Raw genomic sequence first — 8118 nt, forward strand, 5'->3', positions numbered from 1 at the left:
GTTGTGGCATCACCATGTGCAAATCACTGTAATGTTTTGCTTTTATTTAAGTTCATCTGATTAGAATTTAGGTGTGAGAGAATAGAAGCCACTCTGTTAAATTTGGGATTTACAAATGGGATTTCAAACATGGATGACAATACCTGCCACACAAATCTTGGCAAGACTAGCTAGCTTTTGTTGTAGGCTCAGAATTGCAAAGGGACACTCAAGACCCTTGGACATTTTATATCAAAGAATCGTGGTCCTTTGAGTGGTAGTAAAAATCGCCCAAGAACTAGCATTTAGTTCGTACCCCATCCCTTTTCCCTTTACTTTCTTTAGGCTCAATACCCTCTGCCTCCCTCTTTGTTAGAAGGATTTAGAAACGAGACTTTTGTATTTTTTCAAGGAACTTGTCCATTTTATCCATGTCTAATTTGCGGGTATAAGGTGATTTGCCCTTTTTATTCTTTTAATGTCTGTAAAATCTGTACTGATGTTGCCTCTTTGATTCCTCATAGTCGTAACTTTTTCTTCTCTTTTTTCTTGGTAAGTCTAGCAAGAAATTTATCAGTTGTATTCATCTTTTCACTTATTTTCTCTTTTGTTTTTGTTTGAAATTTCATTACTTCCTCTCCTTATTATTCCCCTCCTCCTGCTTTTTTTTTTTTTTTTTTTTTTTGCCATTTCTTGGGCCGCTCCTGCGGCATATGGAGATTCCCAGGCTAGGGGTCTAATCGGAGCTGTAGCCACCAGCCTACGCCAGAGCCACAGCAACGCAGGATCGAGCCGCGTCTGCGACCTACACCACAGCTCACGGCAACGCCGGATTGTTAACCCACTGAGCAAGGCCAGGGATCGAACCCACAACCTCATGGTTCCTAGTCGGATTCGTTAACCACTGCGCCACGACGGGAACTCCTTTTTTTTTAATTTTTAAAAATTTTTTATTTTTATTTTTTTGTCTTTTTGCCTTTTCTAGAGCCACTCCTGCGGCATACGGAGGTTCCCAGGCTAGGGGTCTAATCAGAGCTGTAGCCGCCAGCCTACACCACAGCCACAGCAACGCAGGATCCAAACAGCGTCTGCGACCTACACCATAGCTCGTGGCAACGCCGGATCCTTAACCCACTGAGCAAGGCCAGGGATCGAACTCGCAACCTCATGGTTCCTAGTTGAATTTGTTAACCATTGAGCCACGACAGGAATTCCTTGTTTTGGGTTTACTTTGCTTTTATTCTTTTAATTCCGTAAGGCAGAAACTTAGATCATTAACTTGAAAGCTTTCTTCTTTTTCTAACGTAAGCATTTAATGCCATGAATTTCTCTCCAAGCACTGCCGTTGGTGAATGTCACAAATTTTGATGTTTGTATTTTCATTCTCTTTAAAATATTTTCTAATTTGCCATGTGCCTTCTCTTTGATGCAGAGGCCATTTAGAAGTGTGTTATTTAATTCCCAGATATTTAGTATCTTTTTGAGCTCTAAAAGTGAAGTTCTCATAAATTGGTGTCTCTTTGGTGAGAAGGTATTTGGATTTATATATGACAACACAGCAGATTTTTCACAGTAAAATGAAACACTCTCATTCTCTTGTCTTTGTATGAACTGGAAAGCTATTTTGTCATGCATGGTCACATATGTTAATAGGATTTGAAGGCCAGACTTTGGGACTCTTCTGAGTAATGTGTCTTGTCTTTGTTTTTTTTAGTGCATTATCATTGGGCAGAACTGGATCCTGAAAAATTCATGAAAGATACTAGGCACCTACACTACTTTAAGGATTTGGAACTGAATCCTGAAAAGGAAGATGGAAATAAGAAACTGGGAACCTGAATAGCCCTGCAAAAAACAAAAGCAAAACAAAACAAAACAAAAAACACCAAAGGAGCATTACCACTTTCTGCCGTTGCTGTGGTTTAATACAGGAAGTGGGTGCTGCCTACCCCCTCTCCCCGAGAAAGGCTGTGTTGGTTCCTATGATATTTTGGCTTCTTTCAAAACAGGCTGGCCCAGCATCATTCGTCACTGAGTCCTCCTTTCACAGTGTGGTTGGTGTATTTCTGCGTGTCTCTGACGGGTCCCAAATGCATTCATCCTCTCCATGTTTTTCCCAACACTGGCTCAGCCAGGGCACATGTTAAGATGTAGAGAGAACAGTCATCACTGATAATGTATTATGTGAGACCTTTGCATCTTGTAAATTTTCTCTCTTTTTTCTAAAAAAGAAATAAACTCCAACGCTCAACAAACCACTTTATTCTTAAACAAATCCCGCAATATTTCTTTTTAAGGATTTTGTTGGTAGAAATACGGTGTGTCTGACCCCTCTCTGTGTGTATACACTTCTTTCCAAATAACTCTTTTGCAGGAGGCCTTCCCTGAGTGGTCCACATGGACCCCTGATTTGACAGTGACAGCTTATCTATGGCAATTCATAGTTGATGCCATTTCCTTGGACCTGATGGCAGGAGAAGGGAGTGTCCATGGCAACCCCTTTTTAGAAAGGCCAGAAGACTGACACCCTGTGTGGCTGCCACATCTGTATATTCACCTTTTGGACCGCACAGATGCCCTTTTTTCCAGGAGCTGCTTGTTTGTGTGGACGTCCAAGTCAGTATCCCCACAGTTACGTGAAAATAGCACCATGTTCTACCAAAGAGTCTCCCAATTAATTTTAATCTAGTAGCATAACAGTAGTGGTCATTTTTAGACATTATATGATGTCAGTAGTAATATATTTATTATTATACATAATATACATTTATGTGACATATCTGTAGTACATTAATGCTTATATAAAGAGTCATCCTGGAGTTCCCGTCATGGCTCAGTGGTAATGAACCCAGCTAGTATCCATGAGAATGCAGCTTCGATCCCTGGCCTTGCTCAGTGGGTTAAGGATCCGGTGTTGCCGTGAGCTGTAGTGTAGGTCGCAGTCGTGGCTTGGATCCTGCGTTGCTGTGGCTGTGGAGTAAACTGGCAGCTGTAGCTCTGATTTGACCCCTACTCTGGGAACGTCCATATGCCACAGGTGTGACCTTAAAAAAAAAAAAAAAAAAAAAAAAAGCATTATCCTCCCTGAAATACTTCTTGGATAACTATAGAAAAGAAATTTGGAGTTTCCATTGTGGCTCAGTGGATTAAGAACCCAACATAGTGTCTCTGAGGATATAGGTCCGATCCATGGCCTCACTCAGTAGGTTAAGGACCCAGTGTTGATACAAGCTGCAGCATAGGTCACGAATACAGCTCGGATCCCGTGTTGCTATGGCTGTGGCGTAGGCTCCAGCTGGCTGCAGCTCTGATTCAGCCCCTCTCCCAGGAGCTTCCATATGCTGCGGGTGTGACCATAAAAAGAAAAAAAAAGGAGGCATCCTCATTTGGCAAGTTTATAATGCTGAAACTTTATCTTTGACCTTCAAAATAACTTTAGAGTCCCTCTAGTGTGACCCAGTTGTCTACTTCAAATAAAAACACAGAAAACATGAGGGGAAAAAAGCTCAAATCACATCTCCACTGTGCATTCAAGTACCTGGAGTGTAGAGCCGGAAGGGGGCTGGCCAAGTTTGCTGTATTCTGACCTGAAGCGGATGGTCCAGGAGAGTCTACGATGGCATAAACCTCTAGATGTGAAGTCATGACATCCCAGATGCAGGTCCCTGGTTGGCTCCCCCAGCTCACGGCCAGGGAGGTCCAGGCAGCTCTCCTGTTTGTTGTCAAAGGCTTTTACAGAGTGAATTCAGGTTGACTTGATTCAAGTTACTTGAATCTCCAGCTTTGTAAACTCAGCTGTAGGGTCGTGGATTTGCCAGACGTGTCCCTGCCACAGCATTTGATTGCCTCCAATTCATGCTGGTTGAACAACTGCAGCCTGTCCGTGGGGCAGTGGGTGAGAGGATGCACAGAGAGAACCCCACGTACTCGACATTTGGATGGTGGTGAAACGGTAAGAGGCTTGTTGCTCACAACCAGTTCCCAGAGCCCATTTCCAAGGGACTTAGACAAATTGGAGTGTGACTAGCAGCTTGTGATGAACTTGCTGAAGAGTCTGAAAATTATAAAGGGAGATGAGCTGAAGAGGAAAACCCAAAGCTTTGAATATCTGAAAGACTCAGGGGGAGAAGCTGGGTCAGAGACCTAGCTAGGAGCAATGGGTATAATTGCATTAACAGAGATGCTGGCTTGATATATGGACCAACAACACATTCAGCAGTGGATGGTGATGCTGAGAAAGTTTAAGCAGAAGTCCTGAGTCTACTTACTGAGAAGATCTTTTATGTATCGTGATCGCAGTTTGCAACCTCCTGTGGATACCCAAGTCCACAGGTGCTCAAGCCCCTTATATAAAATGACGTAGTTCGAGTCCTCAGGTTCGGAGTCTGCATGTCTGGAGGGCAAGCCGTAATTTAAACATCTTCCCTTCCCAATGGGGGAACATAGAAATGTCAGAAAACGTTTGCTACTTTTGTAGCCCTGGATGGAAGGGAGCTTTTCCATCATCCTTAAGGTCCCTTTCAACTCCTAGCAACAGAAGAAGCAGTGTGTACACTGAAGACTGGCTGAAGAGGGTCAGGTCTGACCACAGGGCAAGGTTATGAAGATAGGAAAGCTCAAGAAGAAACCCCATGACATCCATAGCTGCATCAAAGAGGTAGTTAATTTCTGCCTTCCTCCAGCCCCTTCACTCTCCTTCTGAAGGTCGTCTCCAGCTCTTACTGTGGGACAAATGGCTAAAGTTAGATTTTGGGTTCCGCTTGCGGAGGATAAAACTCCGGGTCTTCGTGTTCCTCCCAGCATCTCCAGCTCCTCCTTTCTGCTTATTTATAAAGCTTGATGTTTATTGTCCATTAAAACACCATTCACATGTGGATGGGAGAGAATCGTACCATGTATGGCTTTTCTGAGCAGTCTTGGCAGACTCCAGGCCTGGGACTTTATAAACAGACCACCGCCTGGTGACACTGGGTAGCAGGGCCGTTTAATCTTTGCCTTTCATGGTTTACTTTACAGGAGACCAAGCTCTTCTGGGGACACAAAACACAGACCAAATAAAGACGCCTCCTGAGCTGGATACTCCACAGCATCGCCTTGGGCATGGCAGGCCTCGGGAAGGCGTCTTCTCTGTCAGGCTGCATCCTGAGTGGAGGTGGGCGCCGACTGGCAGAGAGAAGAGATAAACTGCACTGAGGTCACACAGCAGGTCAGCGGCACAGACGGAACCCAACCCTGAGTCTGCCGAGACCAGAACGCTGCTGGGAGCAGATCTGCACTCATTCTCAAGGTCACAGTCAAGGCCATGTCACATGAGAAGCTACTGAAGAACTAGAATAAGTTGGCCTGGAGAAGGTGGAGGGACATGAGATGCGGCCTGAACGCATGGCCGTGACTTACCAGGCCTGTTCCTACTCACTACCCAGTGTCCTTTCTGCCTGGGTCCCTCATGTGTCCCCTCCCTCAGCCCAGCCCTGGCAGTGTCTTAACCTCCCCTCTCTCACACCTTGAGGTGCTGCCTCTCCTGCCCATCCCACCATGTCCTGTGGACCTGAGCTCTCTGGAGGGTAGTCCAGGCCCACCTCCCTGCTGATGCACCTCCGAAAGACACCCCAGTAGCTTTCCTGCTCCATAATGGAGCCTCTAAGCCAACACCTTTCAGGAAGAGTCAATATATTGGTAGCAGAAGAGTTATGAATATGAAATATATTACCAAAAATTAATTTAAGTTTGAGATACCATCACTAAAAGATACTTTGCTAATGAGAATTTAAGCTTTTGTTTTCCAGAACCTCTAAACGTTCAGCATCTAAATGAAAACATTAGCAACAACTGCCGGAGGCCGACTCTCCTCAAAACTGATTTTCCGTCTTCATCTCTAATACCATCAATGGGAGGCTCTGCTTTTGATATTATTCCATGTCTTCTGAGATGAGGTTCCTAAACTCTATTCTTAAAAGACCTAAATCAGCAATAAATTGCAAATTAAGAACTCTTAAAGAGCTCGGCAGAAAAGGGCAGAAATCGGACTAATCAGAAAGCTCACCTCTCTGGTTTGGGACTTAAACTTTTTTTGTTCTCTGAGCTTCCACCCCATTCACACACTCCTGGAGCATGGGTGTCAGGGTTAACGGTGAGATGTACACTGGGCGTTCAGCACCACACCTCATGGTGACGCCCGCCAGGCAGGTCACAGATGATGTAGCGCCCTGTGATGAAAGCTACAGGAAGCAGCTGCTGCGTCCCATCTTTGACTCACCCCAAGCCTGCAGGCAACTAAAACCCTATGTGCTCCATATAACCCCTCTGGCCTGTGTCCAATCCAGATGAAGAATTTCATTGTGATCCTTTGGGGCGCCATCCTCTTGGGTCAAATATTATGCTGGCTACACATCCAGCTTTGTGTCATCTTCAGAAATGGTTTCTCTGTCTTTATCCAGGTCTTGGCTAAATGTGATGCACAGGACAGAGTTGGCTCCTGTTAGAAGTCTTCTTACAGGGAGTTTCCGTCGTGGCTCAGTGGTTAACAAATCCGACTAGGAACCATGAGGTTGCGGGTTCGATCCCTAGCCTTGTTCAGTGGGTTAACAATCCGGCGTTGCCGTGAGCTGTGGTATAGGTCGCAGATGCGGCTTGGATCCCATGTTGCTGTGGCTGTGGTGTTGGCCAGTGGCTTCAGCTCCGATTGAACCCCTAGTCTGGGAACCTCCATATGCTGTGGGAGTTGCCCTAGAAATGGCACAAAAAAAAAGAAAAGAAAAGAAAAAAGAAATCTTACAGATCAGCAGAGGCGTCAGTTATAGTCACTCAGCCCACCTTCCTCTTTCCCACGTCACTGTTCTTGCTGAAATCAGGCTCTGCTATTTTCACAGTATTTTGATGATTAATCCAGTGATGCTGTCCCAGAATATTAGTACAGCATGACGTGTAATTTAACTCGTGCTGGCTTCCAGTGATCACTGTGTTCTTTTCCACAGGCTCCCAAGCCATCTGTTTAATCATTGGTTCTAGGATGTTTTCAGGAATCCACTTCTAAATGGCCTGATGTGTCTGGGACCCTTCTTTTGTAAACCAGGATTTTGGACATGTTTAGTTTTCTGTCCCCTCTCTTCTTTTCAGAATATTTTTCTTTTTCTTTTTCTTTCTTTTTTTTTTTTTTTGTCAGAATATTTTTCAAAGCAGTCAGTGGTAAGTCTGTTTCCTAATCACCTCTTTAAGTTATTTGTTATTCACTTCATTCAGAGAACCTAGTGAGTCCCTTCACCTAGCATGGGCTCTGAGTCCCTTTTTATGATGTTCGTTTTGCCTTTTCTGAGTTAGAAACAAATAACTCACTTAAATAGAGTGTTTCCCAATGACCAAAACAACTCTAAGCTTGTCACGTGTGTCACCTCTTATAATCAGCACTGCCCTTTTATCACTCCCCTCTTACAGTTGGGCAGGTGAGATTTGGAGAGGCAAGGGGGCTTGCAGAGCTGTGAAGGGCACAAGGTCTTACCTGTTTACGGCAGCAAGTTAGCCTGCCAATGTGTTCTGGCTGTGGCAGAACTCAGGAGACCCCGGGTCAGAGACAGCAGTAGGGGAAGCTGGAGTCAGCCTCCATGCTGGCTCCGGGAACCCCACTTTCCCGGGTGACACCTCACATGGAGCAGATCCCTTATTCACTGACTTGCTCCAAACGTCACTTGTCACTCACGTTCCTACCCCCTTCCCTCCTCCACTCTCATTCCATCCTGTTTGCCCATCCAGACACCCTCTCCAGCCTGCTGTTCCTGGAGGCTGCCCACCGTGCACCTGCTCCCCGCTGCCTGTTGGGTTTGGACAAGAGGAGGTGTCTGTGGGTGATCTGAGGGCTGGCTGACGAGGGCAGCTGTGGAAGAGGAACTTCCCTCTGTGGAGGCGAAGGCTTCCTCCAGTTTGTGTGTGTGTGTGAGTGAGTGATATAAAATAGGGGTCCAATTTCCTTTTTTTTTTTTTCCACATGGTTTTCCAGTTTTCCCAGCACCATTTGTTGAAGAGACATTCCTTTCCCCATTGAATATTCTTGGCTCTCATCTCAGTATTAGTTGAACATAATTTATAAACATAAATTAGGTTTATTTCTGGGCTCTCAATTCTCTTCCATTTGTCTATATGTCTGTT

General features: G+C 45.0%; 1 protein-coding gene across 3 annotated transcripts in view; it reads left to right on the plus strand.

Annotated features, from left to right (window-relative positions):
• The window catches only part of DTD1 (D-aminoacyl-tRNA deacylase 1), a 134600-nt gene extending 132363 nt beyond the window's left edge, over positions 1 to 2237 (plus strand). For all 3 annotated transcript variants that reach the window (XM_003134277.7, XM_085004551.1, XM_085004552.1), the window contains exon 6: positions 1694 to 2237. The gene's annotated coding sequence lies outside the window, so the exon portion shown is untranslated. The remainder of the gene's footprint in view (positions 1 to 1693) is intronic.
• The last annotated feature ends 5881 nt before the right edge of the window (positions 2238 to 8118 follow it).

This window comes from Sus scrofa, chromosome 17 (genome assembly GCF_054392235.1).
Source record: "Sus scrofa isolate SSC_HxYL_T2T_F1_AM1 chromosome 17, Sscrofa_HxYL_maternal_Yorkshire_Landrace_v2.0, whole genome shotgun sequence".
In the NCBI taxonomy this organism is placed as follows: domain Eukaryota; kingdom Metazoa; phylum Chordata; class Mammalia; order Artiodactyla; family Suidae; genus Sus; species Sus scrofa.